At 46.9% G+C, this 25960-nt stretch overlaps 1 pseudogene; it reads right to left on the bottom strand.

Annotated features, from left to right (window-relative positions):
* Positions 1-860: 860 nt before the first annotated feature.
* Positions 861-25501, bottom strand: LOC136469616 (uncharacterized; annotated as a pseudogene).
* Between the last annotated feature and the right edge of the window lie 459 nt (positions 25502-25960).

The following is a 25960-nucleotide window of genomic DNA, read 5'->3' as shown; positions in this document are numbered from 1 at the left end:
CTCCTCTTCCCCTCCCTCTAAAAAGCATTGAACATGTTGGTTAGTAATGATTACATCAACAAATAAGTGCATGGATCATGATAGTGTGTAATTACATTACTGTAGAGAATAGCAAACTATGATAGGTTGGCAGGCAGAACTAACAATTGCAAATACCAAAAGGTCTGTGTCATTTTCATTTGAACCTTAGATCCATTTATCCCATTTCCAATTTGCTATGAATGACACAGGATGAGAACAGGACATCCGAGGAGCAAGAGAAGATGGGCCAAGCATTCACAGTTCATTACTTCACTTATGAGAAAGAAATCCAGAAGTACTTAATCTGGGGTCTGACTACCCGCATCTTGATCCATGCTGCTTCAGTTGTATACTAGCGACCACCAGACTTTAAAGAGCGAAGGGCACATTTCAAATTGCCAAAGTTTACAAAGGACTGCTCTTCAATGCTAGTAGGACCTACTAAACACTAGTGCCTACGCTGCTATCTCAACTATACGCTATTTGGAGTACAGATCTATAGGATATTGCACCAGCAGAGTTTATAGAATCAAAGAGGAGTCCAAATCACTTGATGTCATGTTAATTTAGATTCTTTCTACAATCTTCTACTTACACAATAGTAGCAACTGCACCATGACTTACATTAGCTCACTGCTGCCCTCTTCTGATTCTCTTCCTCTTCCCCTTCCCCTTCCCCTTCCCCTTCCCCTTCCTCTTCCTCTTCCTCTTCCTCTTCCCCTCCTAGTAGCACTTGCACTAAAAAGAGAGGAAACATGATTTCAATATTATCATATTATGCCACGAGTTGAAGTGAGCACCAATAGAACCATGACTTACATTGGGTCATTGTTGTCCTCTTATGATCCATGTTGTGAAGAATTGAGCCTTCTCTTTTGACTAGCAGTGAGACCTCCTTGGCAAGTCTTGGCTAAATGCCCTGGTTCATGGCACTCAGAACATAATCTTCTTTTCTTGCTACTGCTGATCTCATCATATGCCTTGAACCTAGACTTTTTAGGTCTCCTAGGTTTCCTTCTCAATTTAGGCTTATGGATTTTTTAGCCTAAGTCAACACGTGGCCAAAGATCTTTGGATGTCATGGGAATGAAAGTACCTGCATATGCCTTTCTCAACCTTTCAATAGAGAAGTATTCATGGACAAAGTCATCCATTTGAACCTCTCTACTAAGCTTTGCAATGAAAGCTAGAGCATGGCTGCAAGGCTTTCCAATCAATTGCCAAGCCCTACAGGTACATGTCTTTAATTCCAAGTTAACTGCATGCCTAAATCTGTTGACTATCACTTCTACTTTTCTAGGCCCACAAATTAAGACATCATGGTCCTTAATGGCCTTTGATTTAGCATTCAGATCTTTGATGATATCTAGGATTATTTTTCTAGACATCTTTCTAGCATTCTTTGATCTCAAGACAAATTTCTCAATGATCATTTGTCTTATCTTGTCATGCATTTTCATAATTTGATGTTCCTTTGTTTTTGACACCCAACTATTGAAACTCTCAGAAAGGTTATTGTTGATGTAATCTACCTTGCAATCTTCTGAGAATTTGCTTCTACTCCATATGTATGGATAGTTCTCATCCAACCATTCAAGTGCCTTGGGATCCTTCTCTTCTATATTCCTCATGAAGAAGTTGAACTTGTCAGTTGTGAAGCTCTTGGCTGCCCACATATTCTTCCCATAAAGAGTGCCACTATAACTTTTCTTCATGTTCTTCCACAAATGCCTTATACACTCTCTATGCTCAATTCCTGGATAGACATCTTCAACAGCAACTTCAATTCCCTTGCCTGCATCTGTACTGATGACCAAACCTATGTGACATAATTGACATATGTTAGGTAACAACAATTTAAACTTGAAGGAAAACAGGCAAATAGTAGTCATATGTACACACCTAGAGGAGTACCAATTGCTTTTTTCAAGTTTTGGACGAATCAAGTCCAACTTTCCTTAGACTCGGTCTCAATCACCCCATATGCCACTGGGAATAACCGATTGTGACCATCTACTGCAATAGCTGCTGCTAACTGACCTCTTGACCTACCTGTCAAGTGAGTTGCATTCATGGCAATGTATGGTCTGCATCCTTGTAAAAACCCATCAATGCATGGCTTTAGAGCAATAAAGAATCTCATGAAACATACATGGCCATTGTGCTCCTCAGTCTCCATTTCAACCACACTGCCAGGCACTGACCTCAGAAGCTCAGTTTGATAAGTAGGAATCAAGTCATAAGAATCTTTGTCGATAGAATATCATCAGAGTCCACCGAGGGGCACCCCGTGATGGTAGATTGATCGGTAGAGAAGCATGTAATCAAGAACAAGAAGGCAACAGAGACACACGAGTTATATAGGTTCAGGCCGTCGGTACGACGTAATACCTTACTCCTGTGGTCTATTGGTTTGCATTAGCTATCGTATGATTTGCCGTGAATTCATAGGGGGTCCCTGCCCGCCTTATATGGTCTGGGGGGCAAGGTTACAAGTTGGTTAGATCTGAAAGATAACCGGAAAGTAATAACAGATTACAAGAAACATGGGATCGTACATATCCTATCAGATCTCGTAACATCTTCAGGATATCCTCTCTGTGCCTTGCGGGGGTCGCCGAGCAGAATCGTGCCCCGCAAGGCTCCTTCTTGTGGGCTGGGCCGCCCCTGGAGGCATAGCCCATGTGACCTGCCGTGGGTATCCGGGGTCGTACCCCCCACAGCTAGTCCCCGAGCGCCTTGTACCCATTGTGCCAGGCCGTCTTGAGACTTTCCGAGCAGGTGCGAACCAAAACTGAGCTGTCCAAATCATGGTCCGACCACCACAAGGAGCTGCCGATTAGTTGTGAGCAGCTGCCGAGCAGCGTACAACATCGCCGAGTAGTGTGTTCCGAGCACAGCTTGTCATAAGGGTGTAAGGAGCTCAAGTTCAAAATTAAAAATTCCTGCATGGTAAAGGGAAGTGTGCCCACTTAGAATCCGAAAACAATGCTAAAGATACCTGGTTTACCCTTTGGATGCTCGGAGTCTTTTAGAAAAATAAACACATTCACCGCAAGGTGAAGTGTGCCCACTTAGTCCCCGAGCCTGACAGTAGGTGACGTAGTCACGTGGTGCTAGGCTCAGAAATTAGTGAACCGTCCGAGCAGGTAGCCAGTCCCCGAGCGTAGCCTCGAGACAAAAAACAAGCACATTCACCGCAAGGTGAAGTGTACCCACTTAGTCCCCGAGCCTGATAGTAGGTGACGCAATCACATGGTGCCAGGCTCAGAAATTAGTGAACTATCCGAGCAGGTAGCCAGTCCCCATGTTTCTGGCGTAGATATCTGATAAATCAAATCACCGCGAGAAATTCAGAGTAATGGCCGTACAGTATCAATTACTAAGCCTTATTAAAATGTGGAGAATTCAGAGAATGTGGCGGCGATAAATGAGCGGCGTGGGCTACTGTGACGCGATAGCCCAAGTTGCGGCCCATTAAACCATTTTGGAGGAATCGATGTAGCGCTGATCGCAGGAACGATTTCCCAAAAACCCTCAGAGTCAAGGCAGAGTGGGGGAAGTGCTTAATAACCGCACCGCCACACACATCGCCTCCTACCTCTGTCAAGCCACCTTGCTTCCTGCCTTCGCAATCCCTGTGCTTCACCTTCCGCACCAATTGCGAGCATTCGCCTCCAACCCGAGGACCAAACCATAGGAGATGGCGCCGAAAAAAGGAGCCGCAAAGCCGAAGAAGGTGGCCACCGGAGCCATCCGCGACGAGGAGTGGGTGCCGTCGAAGACGTCGGTAGCAGATCTTGATAAGATGGTGGCGGCGGGCGTTCTCCCCAACCGTCTTACTGCTGGATGGCGGCCAGCCAGTGGTGAGCCCTTCCCGACACCACATACTGATGAGGCTGTAGTATTTGAGGATTATTTCTGGTGATGATTAGGGTTTCCTGTCCACCCTTTTTTGAGGGATCTTATGGAGTTTTGGTCGATTAGCCTCTGTAATCTGCACCCCAACACCATTCTGCATGTTTCTATCTTTATCCATTTCCGCGAGGCATTTCTCGGTGTTCTGCCGCACTTCAACCTCTTCAGGCACTTATTCTGTCTAAAGAAGAAGGGGGGTAGCGGTTCCAAGGTGGTCGGCGGCGTGTACCTGCAGCTCAAGGATGGGATGGCCAGCGAATATATCAACGTTCCACTGAATACCTCCCTGAAAGGTTGGAACTCTAGATGGTTCTATATCAAACAAAGTCACCCATTGATTCGATGCGACGTCCACCACATACTGGTTAACCATAGTAACTGGTCAGAGAGACCCAACAACACTAACATGGAGCAAGTAATGGAACTTCTAGAATTGAGTAAAGGCTTGGAGCTTAGGGGTGAATTGGTTGCAGCTAGTTTCATAGTTCGGCGCATCCAACCCTACAAAGAGAGGGCCCACCCGACCTTTGACTTTAAAGGTGACAACGACGATACCCATGAAAACACCGATCGTGTGACGAAGAAGGAAGTGATAGACCGTGCCATGGATCTATTTACTTCAAATGTTTCGTTCAGGTGGCCAAAAGGAACGAAGGCTTTCAACTGCACCAACCCGCCTCCTCAGGTAACCATTTCGCTTCGCATCTATCAGGCATTAATTGCCGAGCATAGGACTGACTCACTTATGAAAAGATTCATTCGCAGGATAGGGCAGTATACTTTTTAGATGTGCCGAGAGCCGATTAGCCAAAAGGAGTAGATCCTCGGTGGCCACTACAGCATGAAGAAGGTGAGCCGAGCTCCTCATCGGATAGTCCATCCCCAGTGTCAGAGAAGGTCTGTGGGAAGAGACCGGCAGTAGACGAGCTGGACCAAAAAAGGAGAAAAACCGCCAGCTCTCATGCACGCAAACCAGGAGGCATCTCTCTTGGAGAGGACCGAGCAGTTCGGCCACGACGAACTGCTGTGCTGGAGTGGTCGGACGATGACGAGGACCAGTCAGCACTTCCGCCGAGCATGACGGAGGTACCGGCGGATGATGTCACTCCCCAGCATCAAGCAGGGGAAAGTTATGGTCGGGCAACGGCGGACGCCCCGGCGATGCAAACTACCGAAGTCCCCAAACAACGCATGGAAGGTGGGGCCTCCGAGCACCAAGAAGAGCGGCAGCCCGCTGCGGAGGCGTAGGAGTCCTCCCACAAGGCCAACCACGCAGTCACGCCTGGGGGGTCAGGCAGGCATCGCCGATTCAAGAAAATCAATCGGAAGACCAAACCGTGAGTATCTTTGCCTTGGAGTAATTATATTGTTCTTTGATTTCACCTTGTTTCTGAGAAGCCGATATTACGTAGTGCGACGCCGAGACCCATGACCTCAGAAGAAAAAACGATGACTACGCCCATCCGTGAGTCCCCTAGTGCTGGAGGAACAGTGGGCGGGCCAGCCGCCGCTCCTAGCAGACCCGTTGATGGTGAATCGTTGGCGCACACGACTGGCGCGTCGGCGACCGCAACCGCGGCTACGACCGAAAAAGTCGTTACCTTGGAAGCGGAAACTGTGGCTGTTGTTGATGCGCCAGAGGTTACAGATGCGACTCTGTCAACTGCTGAGGAGCGAACGTCATCACCCGCAGGGGTGCCAAGAGTGGTCGAAGCGGCGGTCCGACCACGGAGCCCCCCGAAGACGCCTCAAGCAACGGTGGAGGAGGACGAGGTCGTGGAGATCGAGCGTGCCGCGCCTGAGCCCCAGTCCATCCGGATTCTCCAGAAACGCGGGGAAGAGGTGGTAGTCATCGAGGAAGAAAACACCACCAGAGAGATAAAGAGATTGAAATCCACCGTCGCCGGAGTAATGACTCAAATCGAGGTGAGTGCCACGCCAATAACATCGATATATGTTGTCGGAAGATCAAGGTTTATGTCTTGCATTGTTAATCCGCAGGGGATAGCTCGGACAGCCGACCAGCGGCACCAACTGATAAAGAGGATGGAGCCCCTCGCCGAGGAAAATAAGATACTCCGGGAGGCTTTAAGTCTTTCGGAGAAAAGTATTCAGAGGGCCCAGCGCGAGCAGGACCTTGCGGAGTCGAATTCGCGGGACCTTGAACATCAAAATGGGGTTCTGTCCGAGCGACTAACGGCTTCGTCCGAGCAGCTGAAGAAGACATCCGAGGAGCTGGCAATTGTATCCAAGGAACTTAAGAAAATGTCCGAGCAGTTGAGCAAGAAAAACAGGGAACTCGATAGTAAAACTGAACAGCTCGACCGGAAGTGCCAGCAGTTGGAGGATGTATCCAAGCTGAAATCCGGTATTCTTTTTCTCATAATGTGCTTTGTAGTAAGTGGCCGTATATTTTTCCGTTTCTTATCTTTTGTGTTTGCAGAGCAAGATGCAGAACTCGACCAGCTTCGCCAGACCATTGAACAAATCCGACAAGAGAAAACAAAAGAGTCAGAGCGAGCCGACAAACTAGCCGAAGAATTGAAAGGTAGGTTTCTCCTGATCGGAAGTGACGCCGTAATATTTTTTTACCATGACGAACCATTGTAATTCTTGCAGATTATCGACATAAAACCAAGGCACAGTTCGAAGTGCTGGTGCAAGAAGCCAAAGTCCAGAAGGACAACTTCAACACTGTAACTGCCGCAATAAAATCAGTGTTGGACTACGTCGACGTTGAACTAGCGCCCCGTCCTGATGGTAGGCAGCAAGGGCCAGACACCATCGTTCAGAGATGCAAGGCAGCGTGGGAGAACTTCAAAAACTTCAATCGCGACGCCGTTTTGACTGCTGCTACTCATGCCCTTGCGGTGGTTCGGTCCCATTATCCGTCCGTCGACATCTAGTCGATAGGTGGTGGGTTCGCCGATGGGCTGAGTGACGCGCAGACCCAGCAGCTGGAGGATGACGTTGAGGATGTGGCGAAAGTGCTTGTCGGCGATATAGACCTGTTTGGTGAGACAGAAACTGTTGGCGAAGCTTAAAAAAACTGCTCGGATATTACCGCCTGTAATAGTTGATTTGTCTGGCTATGAAAAATCTGTGTATTATCAACCCGATGCACTTTTTCCCAATATAAGTTGTGTTCGATCGTTTAGTTTTCACTGAACTAGATGCCTTAGTTAGGTCATGATCCGTAACGCATAACGCGGAGCCCATGCGTATGTTGGAGAGATAGGTGTTGTCATAAGACCGTGTCCTACCGCCCAACACGCAGAGCACCGAGCTCATGGTACGTTTGGTGGGATGTTAGAGCCTTGGTGTCCTCCAGAATTACTATTGCAAAAAAACGTTCTGCCCAACAGCCAACTTGAGTGACGCGGCGAGAGAAATGGCTAAAGCGGCGTCCGAGCGGTTAGTTCATATCTGAAATCTAGGCCTTGACTAGCCCATATTCCATAACATCGAGCGCAGAGGCGCTGACACGTGTAGGATAAACAGGCATTGCCAAGGAACCACAGCCGACCAACCGTAACGCAGAGGGCAGAGCCCCTAAGCACGTGTAGGATGTAGTCTGGGACAGGGTCGTTTCCATAGAAAACAGAAGGAAAAAAGGTGTGCTGTTTGACGATCGGCAGGCTATGTTGCAAAAATTGGTAGTGCAATACCGTCGTTGTTTTTGTAGAAAAACCTACGCGACCCAGAGGAAGCATAGTAGGCGTTTTTTGGAAAATCGTGTTCAGTGATTGGGAGTTGATGCGTTCGTCGAATTGGAGATGTCGTGTTCGGCGAATTGGAGAGGTCGTGTTCGGCGAATTGGAGAGGTCGTGCTCGGCGAATTGGAGAGGTCGTGTTCGGCGAATTGGAGAGGTCATGCTCGGCGAATTGGAGAGGTCGTGTTCAGCGAATTGGAGAGGTCGTGTTCAGCGAATTGGAGTTATCGTGCTCGGCGAATTGGAGTTATCGTGCTCGACGAATTGGAGAAATCGTGCTCGGCGAATTGGAGATCGCCATGTCGTGGCGTATAGCTCGATGGCGATGAGTGAAACTTATAATAGATGAAAAATAATGGAGGAAAATTACGGACACCAGAACTTTATTAATATGAAAGTGAAGAATACATATCTGTGTTATTTCAGGGATAGAAACGTATAAGGTGCTCTATGTGCCAGGAGTTAGGAACATCGATTCCATCTAAATCACATAAGCGATAAGACCCTGGCTGAGTAACACCTTTAACGATGTAAGGGCCCTCCCAGGGCGAAGACAGCTTATGAAGCCCTTCGGTTTTTTGTTTTCGACGTAAGACGAGGTCGCCGATCGCGAACGAACGACCTTGGACGTTTCGGTTGTAATACCTCCTCAGACCTTCGTGGTACTTGGCCATGCGAACGCAAGTAATCAGTCATTCTTCCTCTGCTCGGTCAATGTCTTCTATCCGAACAGCTGTGGCCCGCTCTTCATCATAATTTTCCACTCTAGGTGCTCGAAATGCAATATCCGCTGGGAGTATGGCCTCTGAGCCGTAGACCATAAAATATGGAGACACGCCGGTACTGCGACTAGTTTGAGTGCGCAGTCCCCAGACCACAGCTGGTAGTTCTTTGAGCCATCTGCCCGGGTGCTTTTCTTCTCTTTGATAGAGCCTTTTCTTGAGGGCGTCGAGGATCATGCCGTTAGCTCGCTCGACCTAACCGTTAGCTCTAGGATGAGCAACGGAAACGTATTTGACAAAGATGCATCTGTCCTCACAGAAGTCCCAAAAATGATGGCCGGTAAAGGTTGACCCGAGGTTGGTTATGATGCTGTTCGGGAGACTGAATCTGTGTACGATGTCTTCAAAGAGCTCGACTGCTTTCTTAGCAGTGGCTGCGACGAGTGGTTTGTACTCGATCCACTTGGAGAACTTATCAATGGCGACGTACACGTACCAGAAACCTCCTGGCGTAGGTTTGAAAGGCCCGATCATATCCAGTCCCCAGCATGCGAAAGGCCAGGAAGCTGGAATGGTCTGTAATTCTTGCGCCGGCACATGTATTTGCTTGGCAAAAAATTGACACCCCTCACATCGTCGAATGAGATCTTCTGCATCGGCAATAGCCGTGGGCCAGTAAAAACCTGCCTGAAAAGCTTTGCCGACCAGTGTTCTTGAAGCCGTGTGGTTGCCACAGGAACTTGAGTGGATTTCGGAAAGTAACTTCACGCCCTCGTCTTTGATGATGCACTTTTGCAGTATGCCTTCCTTGGCACTTTTCCTCATCAGGATACCGTCTACCAGCACGTAATGCTTACTTCGACGAATTAGTCATTCGGATTCGATTTTGTCGGCGGGTGTTTCGTCGCTGGAGATGTATTTGATGAACTGTTCCCTCCAATCATCGACCGGCGAAGGCACCGTGAGTACCAACTGCTCGGCTGGGGGTATTTCTACAACCTCCTTATCCTCTTTTATAGATGGTGCCAGGAGGTCTTGGACGAAAACTCCTGGTGGAGCCACGGCTCGAGAAGATCCTATCTTTGATAGCTGGTTGGCTGGCTGGTTTTGATCCCATAGCACGTGGTGGTACTCAATACCATAGAATTTCCCTTCAATTTTTCTAATTTTGGCGCAGTATGCGTCCATTTTTTCACTGGAACAGGACCAATCCTTATTGAGTTGGTTGATAACCAGTGCTGAATTCCCGTATACCATGAGACGTTTGACGCCGAGCTCGACGGCTATGCGGAGACCATGGAGACATGCTTCGTACTCTACGGCGTTGTTGGAGGCCGAAAAATGAATGCGGAGAACATATCAGAGTTTGTCCTTTGTCGGTGTGATGAACAGAATGCCCGCACCAGCACCATTGATGTTAAGGGTGCCGTCGAAGTACATCACCCAGTGCTCGGGGCAAGTGGCGGCAATGGGTTCTTGGATCTCGGTCCACTCGGCGATGAAATCAGCAAGCGCCTGCGACTTAACTGTTGGTTTGCTTCTGAAATCAATGGAGTAAGTGCCGAGCTCCACGGCCCATTTGATGATACGGCCATTGGCCTCTTTATTGCGGAGAATATCCCCTAGAGGGAACTCTGTGACCACGGCGATCTTGTAGTATTCGAAGTAATGTCGGAGCTTTCGTGATGTAATCAAAATTGCGTATAACAGTTTTTGCACCTGAGGATAACGAGCTTTGGGCTCATTAAGTACTTCGCTGATGAAATAGACCGAGCGTTGCACCTTGTAGGCATGTCCGACTTCCTCGCGTTCGACGACAATAGCCGTACTGACAACGCGGGAGGTGGCGGCGATGTAAACCAGCAGAGTTTCATCTGGTCGTGGTGCTATCATGATTGGAGGTTTTGTTAGGAACAACTTAAGCTGCTCGAAAGCTGTATCTGCCTCCTCTAACTAAGAAAAGTTCTCGGAGGCCTTGAGGAGCTTGAAGAAAGGTAGCCCTTTTTCACTGAGACGCGAGATAAATCGGCTTAGCGCAATCATGCAACCCGTAAGCTTTTGTATATCTTTGACACACATCGGCCGCTTCATGTTGGTGATGGCGGAGACCTTGTTAGGGTTTGGTTCGATGCCCTGAGCGCTGATGATGTAGCCGAGCAGGATACCGGATGGAACTCCAAAAATGCACTTTGAAGGGTTCAGCTTCCATCGGTATTTGCTTAGGTTGGAGAAAGTTTCTTCAAGGTCGGTGATAAGATTGTCGGTGGTTCTAGTCTTGACGACTACATCATCGATGTAGGCTTCGACGTTGCGGCCGATCTATTGGTCGAGGCACGTCTGAATAGCCCTTTGGTAGGTCGCGTCGGCGTTCTTTAGTCCGAAGGACATAGTGGTGTAGCAGTATGCATCGAAAGGCATGATGAACGATGTTTTAACCTGGTCTTCCTCCTTGAGGGAGATCTGATGGTAGCCTGAGTAACAGTCGAGAAAGGAGAGCAACTCGCAGCCGGCGGTGGAGTCTACAACCTCGTCTATCCAAGGCAAACCAAAGGGATCTTTAGGGCAGTGTTTGTTAAGATCAGTATAATCAACACACATTCTCCATTCTTTATTCTTTTTCTTAACAAGAACAGGATTAGCTAACCAATCTGGATGATACACTTCTTTTATAAACCCGGTAGCTAAAAGTCGTTTTATTTCTACCCTAATAGCCTCCTTTTTGTCTGGCACAAACCGGCAAAGTTTCTGCTTGATCGGCTTAGCGGTCGGCGAGACATTCAAGGAGTGCTCAATCTTCTCCCATGGTACCCCCGGCATGTCTGCAGGTTTCCAAGCAAACACATCGGCGTTGGCACGTAGGAAGGAGACGAGTGCGCTTTCCTATTTGGGGTCAAGGTGAGCCCCGATTTTCACCATCTTGGAAGGGTCGTCGAGGCCGAGGCTGATCTCCTTGACTTCCTTGGACTTGGTGGAGGCCCGTGGAGGCTCTGGGATCTCCATGTCGTTAGCAGATGCGGTCTTGGCTTTGGCGACCATGCTGGCCATCTGGATGGAGAGGTCGGTGGCTTCGGCGAGAGCGAGACTTTCTGTTTCGCAGGCGTAGGCGACGGAGAGGTTTGCCCATAGAGACAGGACTCCTGCAGGCGAAGGCATCTTCAACACCAAATACACATAGTGCGGAACGGCCATGAACTTGGTCAGAGCCAGATGCCCTAGTATGGCGTGGTAGGCGGTGTCGAAGTCGGCGACATAAAAGTTGATATGCTCCACTCTGTAGTTGGTTGCTGTGCCGAACTGTACTGGTAGGGTAATTTCCCCAGGTGGTCTGGATGCCCTGCTAGGTACCACGCCCCAAAAGGAGTCTGAGGGCGTGAGGTCTGTTGTCCTGAGTCCGAGCTCCCTTGGGCCCCAGCGAAGAGTAGATTCAAAGCGCTCCCACCGTCGACGAGGACTTTTCTGAAGAGCACCTTCTAAACAGTCATGTCAAGGACGAGGGGAAAACGCCCTATGTAGGGGATGTCTGCCCACTGGTCGGCCCTGCTGAAGGTGATGGAGATTTCGGACCACGGGCGATAGCTAGGGTTGGCGGTAGTTTCTTCTGAAGCTATGGCGAGCACTCGTCGGGCGGTGAGCTTCCATTCCCTTCTGCTTTCGTTGGAGGCGAGACCCCCGAAGATGGTGGCGACCACCTTGTCGGGGTCCTGGAAGGCATTATTATTATCCCCTGGTGGTCGGCGTCCTCCGTTCCCACCATTGTCGTCGTTGTACTTTTTCTCTTGGAACTCCTTAGCCAAACCAAGGCAATCTTTCATCTTGTGTTTGGCGTTCTTATGCAGGGGGCACGGACCATCGAGGATCTTCTTGTACTGCTCATCGTAGTTACGCTTTGCGCGTGGCTCATTGACGTTGGCAACAAAGTGATCTGGTCGGCGGCGGCGATTCTGACCAGGTTTGAATCCATCTGGCCGATCACGTCCGCTCTCCCGGTGGAAACTACGGTCGTCGTAGCGGCGATCATTGTACTATCGATTGTCGTTGCGGTCGTCGTGGCGGCGAACGTTGTGCTGTCGGTCGTCGTTGCGGTCGTCGTGGCGGCGAGACGGGCGATTAGTGCCCGTGTCTTCGTTAAAACGCACCTTCGCTTCCTCGGCGTCGGCGTACTGATTGGCGGTTGTGATCATCTCGCTGATGCCGGTAGGTGCCTTTCTATTGAACTTAGAACGGAGTTCTCGGTGATGAAGTCCTCGGACGAAGGCGGTGATGACTTCGGCCTCCGTGATGTTGGGAATAGAATTCCTCATCTCGGAGAAACGTCTGATGTAGCTGCGGAGTAGTTTGGACGGCTTTTGGATGATGCGGTTGAGATCGTGCTTGGTGCCCGGCCGCCTGCATGTGGTCATGTAGTTGTCGGTGAAAACTCTCTTCAGATCTTCCCAAGAGCTGATGGAGTCCGGGGCGAGGCTTGTGAACCAGCTCATGGCGGCTGGCATGAGCATGACAGGGAGATAGTTTGCCATGACGTTGGTGTCTCCTCCGGCGGCTCGGACGGCGGTGGCATAAGCCTGCAGCCACTGAGTTGGGTTCATCCTTCCTTCATAGGGCTCGACTCCAGTGATTTTGAAACCATGGGGCCACTGGAGCATTCGGAGTGCCCTAGTGAACGCAGGGGGCCCTTCCGGGCTATCGGGGTCGACATCGGCAGTATTGTCGGTGACCATCGGCTCCAGAGCTGAGTTCGGGTCGCCGTACTCTTGCTCGTACTCCTAGTGACGTCGTAGTTCATCTTCATGGCGCCCGAAACGTCGTTGATCGATACGCCGTCGTGCATCCCGAAGGTTGCTGAGGTGCACTCGGGCGTCCTGTTCGACCTCTAGGTCGTGCTGGCGATGATGCTTGGCGTGGTGGCCTCCAACTCCCCCCTGGGGAGGTGGTGACTGGTCGGCGAGATGGTTTTGACTAGGGCGGCGATTAGATCTAGGATCAGCTGATCGGCGGATTACACTTGTGGAGCATGAAGGTCTCTGAACTTCTCGGATCTCATTAACTTGACAATGTGCCGCTTTAAGCATAGCGGCGACCTTGGCGAGCTCGGGCGTTTGCGGGAGGTGAGCAAGTTTGTTAGCGGCCACGGCCAGATTAGCGCTTGGAGTCTTGAAAACGTCATGGCCGTCAACGCGAAGGAATTCTTTGTTGAGGTTGCGGTGGATGGGCCTTCCTTGTGAATCGAACTAGTTATCATGAGCGGCCTTGGCCATCGCAATGGCGCGTTCGTTATCATGCCATTGCGCTCGGTTGGCGTTCCTGTTTTCACGGGCGGCGCGTTCCTCATCTGTTTCACCGTTCCGAGGGAGGGCTGTCGATACTGATGTCGAAGATCGCACCACCCCGAAAAGGCAGGAGAGGAGGTTGTTTGGTGAAGGTCTCGGCAAGGGGCTCGGTGGATCCTTGAGATTCGGAGTCCGGATTTTCCTCGAGGATAGTTTGGAGAGATGCTCTGAGACCCTGGCCGGCGTGCAGCATGTTGACGGTTGGTGGAAATTGGTCGGCGAGTTGGTCGGCGAATTTGCCCCTCAGGGCGTCCTGATATGTAGTTGCGGTGTTGGTGAGCCCGAAAAGCAGGGCGGCGGGCCCTGGAGTCTGCCGAGCATTGAACGTTGATAGATCGGGATCGGAGGTTGCTCGGTGCTGAACAAGGGTGTCCAGAGCCGACTCAGCAATGGAGAGGCAATCGGCGAGTTTCAGGCCGACCCGATCGATAGATTCGATCAGATCGTCGTTGTTGACATGCCTCCTCTGGTAGCAAGGAAGCGAGCGACGGGTGGCTGATGGAGTCGACCCCGAAAGTGGTTCCAAGATTAGATCTGCAGTTGCAGGTGCGAGGGTGGTCGGTGCCGAACAGATCTGCACCGGCTCAAGAAGCTCTCCAACTCCGTCGGCGCTGATGACCCATGTGATGGATCCGACCGTGAAGATTTGGCCGGGCTGCGGGAGGGATGAAGAGCCTACAGAAAAAACCATCTTGTTCAACAAGGAAATAGCATGCACACCCCTACCTAGCGCGCCAACTGTCGATAGAATATCGTCGGCAGTCCACCGAGGGGCACCCCGTGATGGTAGATTGATCTGTAGAGGAGTGTGTAATCAAGAACAAGAAGGCAACAGAGACACACAAGTTATACAGGTTCAGGCTATCGGTACGACGTAATACCTTACTCCTGTGGTCTGTTGGTTTGCATTAGCTATCGTATGATTTGCCGTGAATTTGTACGGGGTCCCTGCCCGCCTTATATGGTCTAGGGGGCAAGGTTACAAGTCGGTTAGATCTGAGAGATAATCGGAAAGTAATAACAGATTATAAGAAACATGGGATCGTACATATCCTATCAGATCTCGTAACATCTTCAAGATATCCTCTCCGTGCCTTGCGGGGGTCGCCGAGCAAAATCATGCCCCGCAAGGCTCCTTGCGGGCTAGGCCGCCCCTAGAGGCATAGCCCATGTGACCTACGGTGGGTATCCGAGGTCATACCCCCCACAATCTTCCCACTTCCCATATATGATATCAAGTTCTCTCATCTTTCCTCTATAGACTCTATCATATGGAACATTGAAAGCTCTAGTTTGGTTTTGGTTAACTGATGAAACCCTAAGTGCTAACCTAGTTTATCAAGATGATTATGAGATAGGTAGCACTACTCCAAGTGATGAAGCAATGGCGAAGAGCATGACAATGGTGATGGCATGGTGATGGTCAAATGCTTAAACTTGGAAAAGAAGAAAGAGAAAAACAAAAGGCTCAAGGCAAAGGTATAAAATGTAGGAGTCATTTTGTTTTAGTGATCAAGACACTTAGTGAGTGTGATCATATTTAGGATAGATAGCCATACTATTAAGAGGAGTGAAACTCGTATCGAAATGCGGTTATCAAAGTGCCACTAGATGCTCTAACTCATTGCATATGAATTTAGGATCTAGTGGAGTGCTAACACCCTTGAAAATGTTTGTGAAAATATGCTAACACTTGTGCACAAGGTGATACACTTGTGGTTTTGGCACATCTACAAAGGAGGTGGTGTTTACAGGGTTGAGATGGATTCGGCGCTTTCGGGAAAATGGAATGCCTATTTTCTATTGCGCCGAATGCAAATTCTTATGGTTGGCACATTGGAGCAAGGGTGAAAAAGTTAGAAGTGAAAATGAGTTGATCGCGAAGACGCTGGCGTCGGTCAACTGACCGGACGCTGGGTCTGAAAGCACCGGACCCTGGCAGCGTGCGTCCGGTCAAACTGACGGATCTGCATAGTACCGAGGGTATTGCACCGGACGCTGGTCTGTGTCCCGTCAAGGTAGACCGGACGCGTCCGGTCGAAGAAATACGCCTCGGGGAGCTTACTAGAAATGACCGAACGTTGAGGATTCTGCGTCCGGTCAGTTTAGCCGGAGCGTCCGGTCAACTACGTAGTCGTTGAAATCTGACGAATAGCGTTTGAAGCTAGTGACACGTGGCATGAATCAGTGGACCGGACGCTGAGTCCAAGGTCCGGTCTGTATGACCAGAGCGTCCGGTCAGAGCACATTTTGTCCAGTGAAGGGGTATAACGGCTCTATTTGATTGGGGCTCTATTTATAGCCCCATGGCCGGCTCAAGGGAGCTCTCTTGCACATTTTCATTGACATAGCAACCTTGTGAGCTTAGCCAAAGTCCTCACACTCATCTCCATCATTGATTCATCATCTTTGTGAGATTGGGAGAAAATCCAAGTGCATTGCTTGAGTGATTGCATCTAGAGGCACTTGGTATTCGTGTTGCGCTGCGGATTTCGCTTGTTACTCTTGGTGGTTGCCACCATCTAGACGGCTCAGTGCAGCGGTGGAGGATCGGCACAAGTTGGTGATTGTTCGTGGCCATCTCCGGTGATTGTGAGGGGAGTTGTACCTTCCCCGGTAGAGCGTCGAAAGGTAACTCTAGTAAATTGCTCGTGTTATTGAGTTACCTCACTTGTGGGTCGGTTCTTGCGGTGTCCTATCATGTGGACGAGGTTTGTGAAACACCTCTTAACCGCCAAACCACGAAGTATTGGTCGACACAACAGGGACGTAGCGTGTTGGCAAGCACGTGAACCTCAGGAGAAAATCAATTGTCTCTTGTCTTTGGCATTCTCCCGGTGATTGGCTATATATTCTTCTTGTGATTGGTTCATCCCCTACACGTCGGTATAATCACCCTACTCACTTATTTACATTCTTGCAAACTAGTTGATACAAGCTCTTTAGTGTAATTAGAATTGAGAGCTTGCTTTATTATTTACATTCATCTAGTTGAGCTCTTTAGAGTAGCAAGATTGAGAGCTCTTAGTGAGTAATTACTTTGAAAGTTGTGTGCCTAAGCAATCATTGTAACTAGAATTGTTGGATAGGTGGCTTGCAACCCTTGTAGAGCTAGAGCAAGTTTGCATTACGCTATTTGTCATACTAATCAAATTGCTCTAGTTGATTTGTAGATTTTTAAATAGGCTATTCACCCCCCCTCTAGCCATATTAGGACCTTTTAAACATCCACTGAGTACTTCTTTAACTCATCTTGCAATTCCTTTGGACCCATTTTAGGGTCATTCCACAATAAGTCCATAACTCTATCACAAACCCATCTATTTGAGGCCATGGACTGACCACACTTGTTGAAAGAACCATAAGTGTGCTTTGGTCCACTTGTCTTTGTAGGGGACCATGACGCCTAAGAGGGGGGAGTGAATTAGGCAACTTAAAAAACTAACTCTAAACTATGACCTCTTTTTCTAACCCTAGCAAAACTTATACAATAGATAAACTATCTAGATGTGCAACTATGGTTTTGCTAGTGTGTTGCTATCTCTACCGCAAAAGAAGTAATACAATCAATGTAAATTCGGAAGCTAAAGAGCAAGATAGAGATATGCAAACTTCCGTCGACGACTGCAATATTTTTACCGAGGTATCAAGAAGCGCGCAAGCTTCCCCTAGTCCTCGTTGGAGCCCCTCGTAAGGAATCCCTCGCAAGGGCCAAGCTCCCGGTCGGGTAACTCGGTGGATAGCCTTGGGCCTTCCCCATGCGCAAGTAGATCTCCGACGTGCCTTCTAGCAAGTCTCTCCTGGATGGTCCCCGCCATCTTCACTATCAAGCTTCTGGCCGAAAAGGCATGGGCCTTGTTCCCTCTGGTACATGGTGGCGGCCACACCACAAACTCGGTTAGTGTGATCTCGCAAGACTACAAGCCCCTCTGATGTACAACAATAGTGCTCACAAGCACCAAGTGGTAAGAGGTATGCAAACCTCACTAAACACTAGGCCTAAATCTAGAGCAAGCGCATAAGCGGTGGTCTAATCAACCTAAGCACTTCGTAAAGCACCTACGCTAATCACCTAATAAAACACTAAGCACTATGTAAGTGGAGATCACTAAAATGGTGTATCAACACCCTTGATATGTTTTCTTAGCTCCACACACACCATTTGGCCAGTTGGGGGTTGTATTTATAAGCCCTACTGAGAAAGTAGTCGTTGGGGATGAAATCCCGCTTTTCTGCTACTGACCGAACACTGGAGTCGTCCTGATCGGACGCATCCGGTCGTCCCGATCATTAGAGCCGCGAACAACTGATCAGACGTTGCCAACGTCTGGTCACTTGCCACCGGACACGTCCGGTCGCAAGTTCGCTGCTCTGAAACCTCTCTGTACTCAATCGGACACTGTTGTCCTGCGTCCGATCAGTTTGCCTCCAGTGTCCGGTCACTTGCTGCTGACGCCTACTGTTGCTGAGCCACTAATCGAAGCGTCCGGTCACTTTCTTCCAGCGTCCAGTCCAGCGTCTGGTCTCTTCTATGAGCTCGTTTCTTCATGATCTTGCGTGCGGCTTGTTTCCTACCTTCATGCTTAGACTTTGCTTGATATCTTTGGTTTTCTCTTGTGCTCCTAAGGTCTTGCTTGAGGTATTGATCATCAGATCATCACGTCGCCTTTGTTCAAGTCACGTCTTGCATCCTATTGAACTATAAAACAATCACTTGCAAATTCATTAGTCCAATTTGGTTGTGTTGATCAACAAACACCAAAATTCAAAGTAAATGGGCCTAGGGTCCATTTTCCTTACAATCTCCTCCCTTTTTGGTGATTGATGACAACACGACCAAAGCAAGCAAATAATATAATGTTGAATTTTTTAAAAACTACTTACTTGCTAGGATGCAATGCAAGGGGCAAGATTATATGATGCTAAAAGATACTACTTGTAAGATTACATAAAAACTCATCTTGCCCTTGCAAATGTCCCCATGTGGTATTATGGATTTAAGCCTTGCTTCCTACAAATTCTCCCCATTATATAGGCTAATCCATAATCCACTATCTTCCCTTTCTCAGACCATTACTATAAATTAACGCTTACTTTTAGTCCTCTAAATTCTCTCCCTTTAGAATCAAACACTGAAAAGGAAGACATTTGTAGCACAAGGGAGGATCCAACTTTGTGATCCTTTGAGTGTAGAGTGAAGTAGATCACAAAATTTGACTCTTACATTATAAGACTAAGCTCCCCCTAAATATATGCATACATATGATAAAAGGTAAAGCATATGCATAATTAGTAAAGTATTGCTCAAGGGAAATTAATCTATATAAAGCACGGAGAAAGCATATGAATATCAAGATGAAATCAACATGATGATATTGGTTTAGAAATACCACATGTAGAAATCAATTTGATTTCTACCACTTGCAATCGGTGGTGGATATTTGAAGTATGATGCTTAACTCTGGGGACTCCATTTTCCTTGCAATGAGACTACTACACACATGATAAGATTGAAAAAGTGTTAGTCTTAAAGCATCCAACTTGTAGAGTAACCTCCTTCTAAATTTGTGCACACAAGTATAGAATACTTGTAGAAAACATGCACATTGATTTTAGAATAAAAAATACTACTTGAAAGATGACATCACATGAATGTGGGAGTCATTTTCGAAGGCGATATTCAGGAGAAATTATCTACAATTTGGATTTTGGCACATATTAGGTGAACAATTGAAGGAAAAGCTATGTGCCGTGCTCTTAAACAATTTTAAACCATATAGAATTGCTTCAAGGAATAAGAATGAAACCGAGCAAGCCTACCATATGAAATACCTAGTGTATGCATGACAAAATATATAAGAATGCAAATGCAAACCTAGGCATGAAGAGTAACTAGATGCTAAAAGATACCAATTGTAGAAAAAATTTAAATCTAATACCAATTGAAGTAAATTGAATCTAGTTATCTAACATTGGAAGAGAATTTGGGTCCATAGTATTCACTAACCCACTTGGCAATGATTTTGATCATCATGATGCACCCCATGAAATGCATCCATACTTTGCCAAGTCTCCAAATTCTTCAAAGTCCATAGGACTTCTCACTTCCCTTTCAGGATCCAAACCTTTTTGGTGCTCTTCATGTTGAAAATAATTTTCTTTGGCACCCAAAAGCGTTTGACCCCATTGTTAGCTTGCTTGTTCACCTTAATGGCCACCACCTTGTCATTTTTCTTCTTCTTCAAGAGATAAGTTGTGGAGGCCTTCTTGTCCATCTTGTTGGTGTAGGTGTTGGAGAGCTTGCTTGTTTGCTTCTTCTCTTTCTTCTTTGCTCCTCCCCCATTCTTCACCTTGCACTCATAGGACTTGTGATCTTTCTTGTGGCACACGTAGCAAACCATGGTTTGTCCTCCATCAAACTTCTTCACTCCCTTGACGATGTTATCTTGATAAAGGTGGGCTTGCTTCGCCTTGTCTTTCATTTGAGTCAAGTCCTTGGTGAGGCGAGCTACTTCTTGCTTGAGTTTCTCATTCTCCTTTGCAACCTCTTGTGTGTATGTATCTACAACAACTTTCTCAACATAAACTTAGTTGCACAAGGATAAGTCTAAACATAAATTATTACAAGAAGTAGAGGCATCCTTTTTAGACATGTTAGAACTTTTCTTTTTAGATGCCTTGATGGGGGTTGTACTAATGGCTTCAAGATTAGCAACTTTATTAGTTAGCTCATCACAATGTTTGCACATAGTTTCTATTTTGGCAAGCAAACTTTTATAAGCATCTTGTGAGCTAGCTAACTTTTCTTTTAATTTTTCATTTTTCTTTACAAGTTACTCATCATTGATTGTGCATGCATTTATTGTTGCACTAGCCTTAAGTCGCTTAATTTTAGTAGATAGTTCAACATTTAGATTAGCAAAGTTCTCATATTGTTCAAGCAAAGTTTTATATGCTTCTTGTGAACTATCTAGCTTTTCTTTTATTTTTCTGAGCTTCTTTTGTTGACTAGTATAAACTTTAGCATTATTAAGATTTTATTGCACAATTTCTTCAAAAGAAGGCATTTCATCATCACTATCACTCTCACTAGAGGATGAGCTTTCGATATCTCGTGCCATAAGGCACACACGAGAAGAGCTTGATGATGAGTGCTTGCGCCCACGCCTATTGTGATGGTGTTCTTCTTCACTTGGAGAATCATCCCATGACCTTATTGATGTGAGGGCTTAGTTCTTGTATGCCTTCTTCTTTGTCTTGGGTGTGGGCTTGTTTGGACAAACTTCCATAAAGTGCCCCAACTCGCCTCATCCATAGCATCTCTCTTTCTTTGCTTATTTCTTTGATTGGTGAAAATAAGATCTTGGATTTGGATGGGCACACCCTTGACATTGAGCTTTTGGATCATCTTCTCCACCTTGTTGATTAGTTTGATTGATTCTTCATCAAGGTCGGTGGTGGAGGAGGAAGATTGATCATCATCACTTGAATTATCATCATCATCATCCTCATCTTCTTCTTCATCTTCACTTGATGAGCTTGAGCTTTGTCTCAACTTGCTTGCCCTTCATCTTGTTTTTTTCACTACATGCAAGAGCTTTGCCTTTGCTTGATGAAGAGGCTTCTTCTTGACCCATCTTGCGTGATATTTCAAATACCACTATCTTGCCAATGACTATAGCCGGGGTCATGGTGCTCAAGTCCTCCATGTTATGAAGGATGGTGATGATGCTTGCATATTTCTTTTGTGGTACCACGGAGATGATCTTCCTCATGATGTCCACATCATCTAGCTTTGTTAGTCCTATTAAATGGAGCTCATTGATAATTAGATTCAAACGAGAATACATATCACGAACAAGCTCATCATCATTCATTGTAAAGGAATCATAATTTTGTTTAGCTAGACAATATTTTTGCTCACGGACATTTGATGTGCCGTCATGGAGCTCTTGGGGTTTTAACCATATTTCATGTGCCGTATTTATAGTGAATACTTGATTAAACACATCCATGCTAAAAGATTCAAACAAGCAATTTTTAGCTTTAGCATTGAAATGAATTTCCTTTTCTTCACTCTTTGTGGGTTTATCAGGATTTTTAATGGGTTTCATCCCGTCACGAGTGACTCTCCAAACTCCCAAATCAACCGTCTCAAGGTAGTAAGCCATTCTAGCTCTATAATAGGGGAAGTTAGTGCCGTCATAGTTCAGAGGCCTAGAGATATCCATCACAACCACTCTAAATAGCGTCGGCTCAATGATGGTTAAGCCAAAGATCCAAATTGAGCCAACTGGCTCTGATACCAATTGTAGGGGACCATGACGCCTAAGAGAGGGGGTGAATTAGGCAACTTAAAAAACTAACTCTAAACTATGGCCTCTTTTTCTAACCCTAGCAAAACTTATACAATAGATAAACTATTTAAATGTGCAACTACGGTTTTGCTAGTGTGTTGCTATCTCTACCGCAAAAGGAGTAATACAATCAATGTAAATCCGGAAGCTAAAGAGCAAGGTAGAGATATGCAAACTTCCGTCGATGACTTTAGTATTTTTACTGAGGTATCGAGAAGCGTGCAAGCTTCCCCCTAGTCCTCGTTGAAGCCCCTTGCAAGGAATCTCTCGCAAGGGCCAAGCTCCCGATCAGGTAACTCCGTGGATAGCCTCGGGCCTTCCCCACGTGCAAGTGGGTCTCCGACGTGCCTTCCGGCCGAAATGCCATGGCCTTGTTCCCTCCGATGTACAACAATGGTGCTCGCAAGCACCGAGTAGTAAGAGGTATGCAAACCTCACTAAACACTAGGCCTAAACCTAGAGCAAGCGCATAAGCAGTGGTCTAATCAACCTAAGCACTTTGCAAAGCAACTACGCTAATCACCTAATAAAACACTAAGCACTATGCAAGTGGAGATCACTAAAATGGTGTATCAACACCCTTGGTATGTTTCCTTAACTCCACACACACCATTTGGCCGGTTGTAGGTTGTATTTATAAGCTCCACTGAGAAAGTAGTCGTTGGGGATGAAATCCCGCTTTTCTGCTACTGACCGAACACTGGAGTCGTCCTAATCGGACGCGTTCGGTTGTCTTGACCGTTGGAGCCATCAACAACTGATCGAATGTTGCCAGCGTCCGATCACTTGCCACCGAACGCGTCTGGTCGCAAGTTCGCCGCTCTAGAACCTCTCTGTACTCGATCGGACGTTGTTGTCCTGCATCCGGTCGGTTTGCCGCCAGCGTCCGGTCACTTGCTGTTGACGTCTGCTGTTGCCGAGCCACTGATCGGAGCGTTCGGTCACTTTCTTCCAGCGTTCGGTCCAACGTCCGGTCTCTTCTGTGAGCTCGTTTCTTCACGATCTTACGTGCGGCTTGGTTCCTATCTTCATGCTTGGACTTTGCTTGATATCTTGGGTCTTCTCTTATGCTCCTAAGGTCTTGCTTGAGGTGTTGATCATCGAATCATCACGTCGCCTTTGTCCAAGTCACGTCTTGCATCCTATTGAACTACAAAACAATCACTTGCAAATTCATTAGTCCAATTTGGTTGTGTTGGTCAACAAACACCAAAATTCAAAGTAAACGGACCTAGGGTCTATTTTCCTTACAGTCTTCACCTACAACATAATAATGACAATCCAACATTTTGTTAGCAAATTACATCTCAAGTCAATACACTACATTATGGAAAGAGGACCAAATTACCTTGCATCCAATGTACTTCTTGCTTGTAGACGTGAAAAAGTCCACTTACAACCCTTATCAGCTCTCTTGCATATGGCTTTGAATCTTTCTTGATCTTTTTTGACAACCTTAAAAGCATGGTCATGCAAGATAGCGTGATGTGTAACTGTAGACTTGCGCTGATCAACATCTGGAAACACCACATTTACATCAATGCATGGATCATCAGGATCATATGAAAACATGGGAGCATCATACTCATCTACATCATCAAGTATTTCACCATCAGGATCAAACTCTGGATCAGAGCAATCATCATCAAAGTCGAAAGATGCACCTAAATCAGGATCATAGTTGCTGTCAGAGAATATGCCCTTATCATCATCTCCAACCTCCTCCTCATCTCCTACCCCCTTATCATCATCTCCAACCTCCTCCTCATCTCCTACCCCCTCATCATCATCATCATCACCATTTGTTGCTCCCTCATTTGTGGTGGCTCCCTCATTTGTGCTCCCCTCAATTAGGTGTATTCTACTCCTCACATTAGGATGACACCTACGTCTGGTTGGTGAAAACTACAGTGGCCCTTCAAAATCATTTATCTGGGCATTGATGCAAGCTACCCCCTTGTCTACATTGAGTACAAACCACTCTAAAAGATGTTCATCAGTTTTCATCTCAAATGAATCATTTTCCAAATCACGCCATAAGGTTATGTATTGCTTAGACCCCCACATGCAATGCTCAGCTACGAAATCAACCAACTACAGCAGCCCAAAGCTATGTATGTCATCAACAACTTTAGTTGGCAAAGTTTTACCCTGCTGCCATGACTTTGGACCATTGTCTGGCAAGCTGAAAAAGATCGAATTCTAACTACAACTCGTATACCCCTATGATTTGGCCTACAAACCACAGAAGTAGTATGCGGTTAGTTTATCCAACTCAAACCATCAACAATGCACTCACCCTGGCAAAAAAACCAACAGTAGATAATGGTTAGGGTTTGCTAAAACCACCTTTGCTCTTCCATGTTGGTCGATTTGACAGATCCCGTGCGTTAAGCTGTCGTCGGCGCCATCCACATAGCAAAACTGAGCCACGCGGCTATCTCGCACCAAAATGAACACAGTCAATATCTAAGACTAACAAAAGTATAGAGCCAAACTACCGACCTTTCAGGTGACAAATGTAATAGCTGTGCCTATACTACTCTAAAATTATTGGTTGTACTAGAGCAAACTTTCTATGCCCAAATTTACAGCGTTCTATAGAGAAGACAATCAATACAAAGGTAGCTGGTTCCACGTATACCATCACCGAAATCATTGAGGTTGTTGACAACACTACACTAAGGATCACAGAACTGCCAATCCACCGTTGGACGGGGGATTACAAAGATTTTCTTGACAGTTTATGTCCAGATAAGCACAACAAGGACAAAGTATCATTCTTAGAGGTAGTTGACAACAGAAAACACATTCGCTTGTGTTCATAATGTTTGCACCATCATATATCATAAACACTTTTCCTCAATTGCAACTATTTTACAGGATTTCACAGCTTAAGGTGATAACGAAGACATTTACATTGAGCTCCAATTAAGTGAGGGAAATATGAATATAGCTAAGGAAGAAGGACTAGTGAAGAAGTTTAAGCTGACAACAACAATTGGAACATCAAACATGCACTTGTTTGGTCTCTGCCGGTAATGCTCGCACCTGCGGCAACGAGCAAATCTCTTATGTGAGCAGATTATTAAGCATAGCGGAGCTAGGACACCTTGGATCAAAAAACCAAAGGACGAGAACACAATCGAGCAAAATCAGACAGCCACATGAAATCGGACACTAGGAGCAGAGCAGATCAACCAGCCACGTAGCGCAGAGCGAGTGATTCAGCACCGGAAGGATACGAATCAAGATTCCGTCGGAAGCAAGGGGAGATCGAATAAGGAAGGATTCAATTCAAGGCGGGCGTGGTCACTCACCCGTCGGGAGCCGCAGACGGGCGCCGTGGAGACCCGCGGCCAGGCGCCGCCGGGAGCCGTGTCCAGGCACCGGAGCCACTCGCTCCGCCCGCCCCTGCGCCCCGGCCCGCTGCGCGCCCACATCGCCCCTGCTCCGCCCGCCCTGATGCCAACACTGCTTCGAGCCGCCGCACCCACGCAGCACGCTCCGCTACTTGGAACCGCGCCACCCGCTCCCTCCCTCTCCGATGCGGTCGATGTCTTGTGGAGTCGAGAAACAACCAGAAAGGGATAAGGGGCAGTGTGGGCATTTGAACTTTTCTTTTCAGGTTTGGATTTTTTTTAATTCATCTATTCAATGGGCATCTGACAGACCTCCAAAGCAGGAGTAGACGGACAGTTCAGTTCAAAATAACAAGGACAAAAACACAAAGTTCAAAAAATAAAGGCAAAATCACAATTGGAGTACTGAACAATGGCAAGAACACAATTCTCTCTTTTACATTTGATCAAATTTATAAAAAAAAGTATAAACACTTATGATATCAGATATATATTATTAGAGTATTGATCATGTAATGTTTTTATAACAAATTTGATTTA

Source organism: Miscanthus floridulus, chromosome 8 (genome assembly GCF_019320115.1).
Source record: "Miscanthus floridulus cultivar M001 chromosome 8, ASM1932011v1, whole genome shotgun sequence".
In the NCBI taxonomy this organism is placed as follows: domain Eukaryota; kingdom Viridiplantae; phylum Streptophyta; class Magnoliopsida; order Poales; family Poaceae; genus Miscanthus; species Miscanthus floridulus.
Note: the sequence above shows the minus strand (reverse complement) of the source record. Positions and strands in the feature narration are given on the sequence as shown.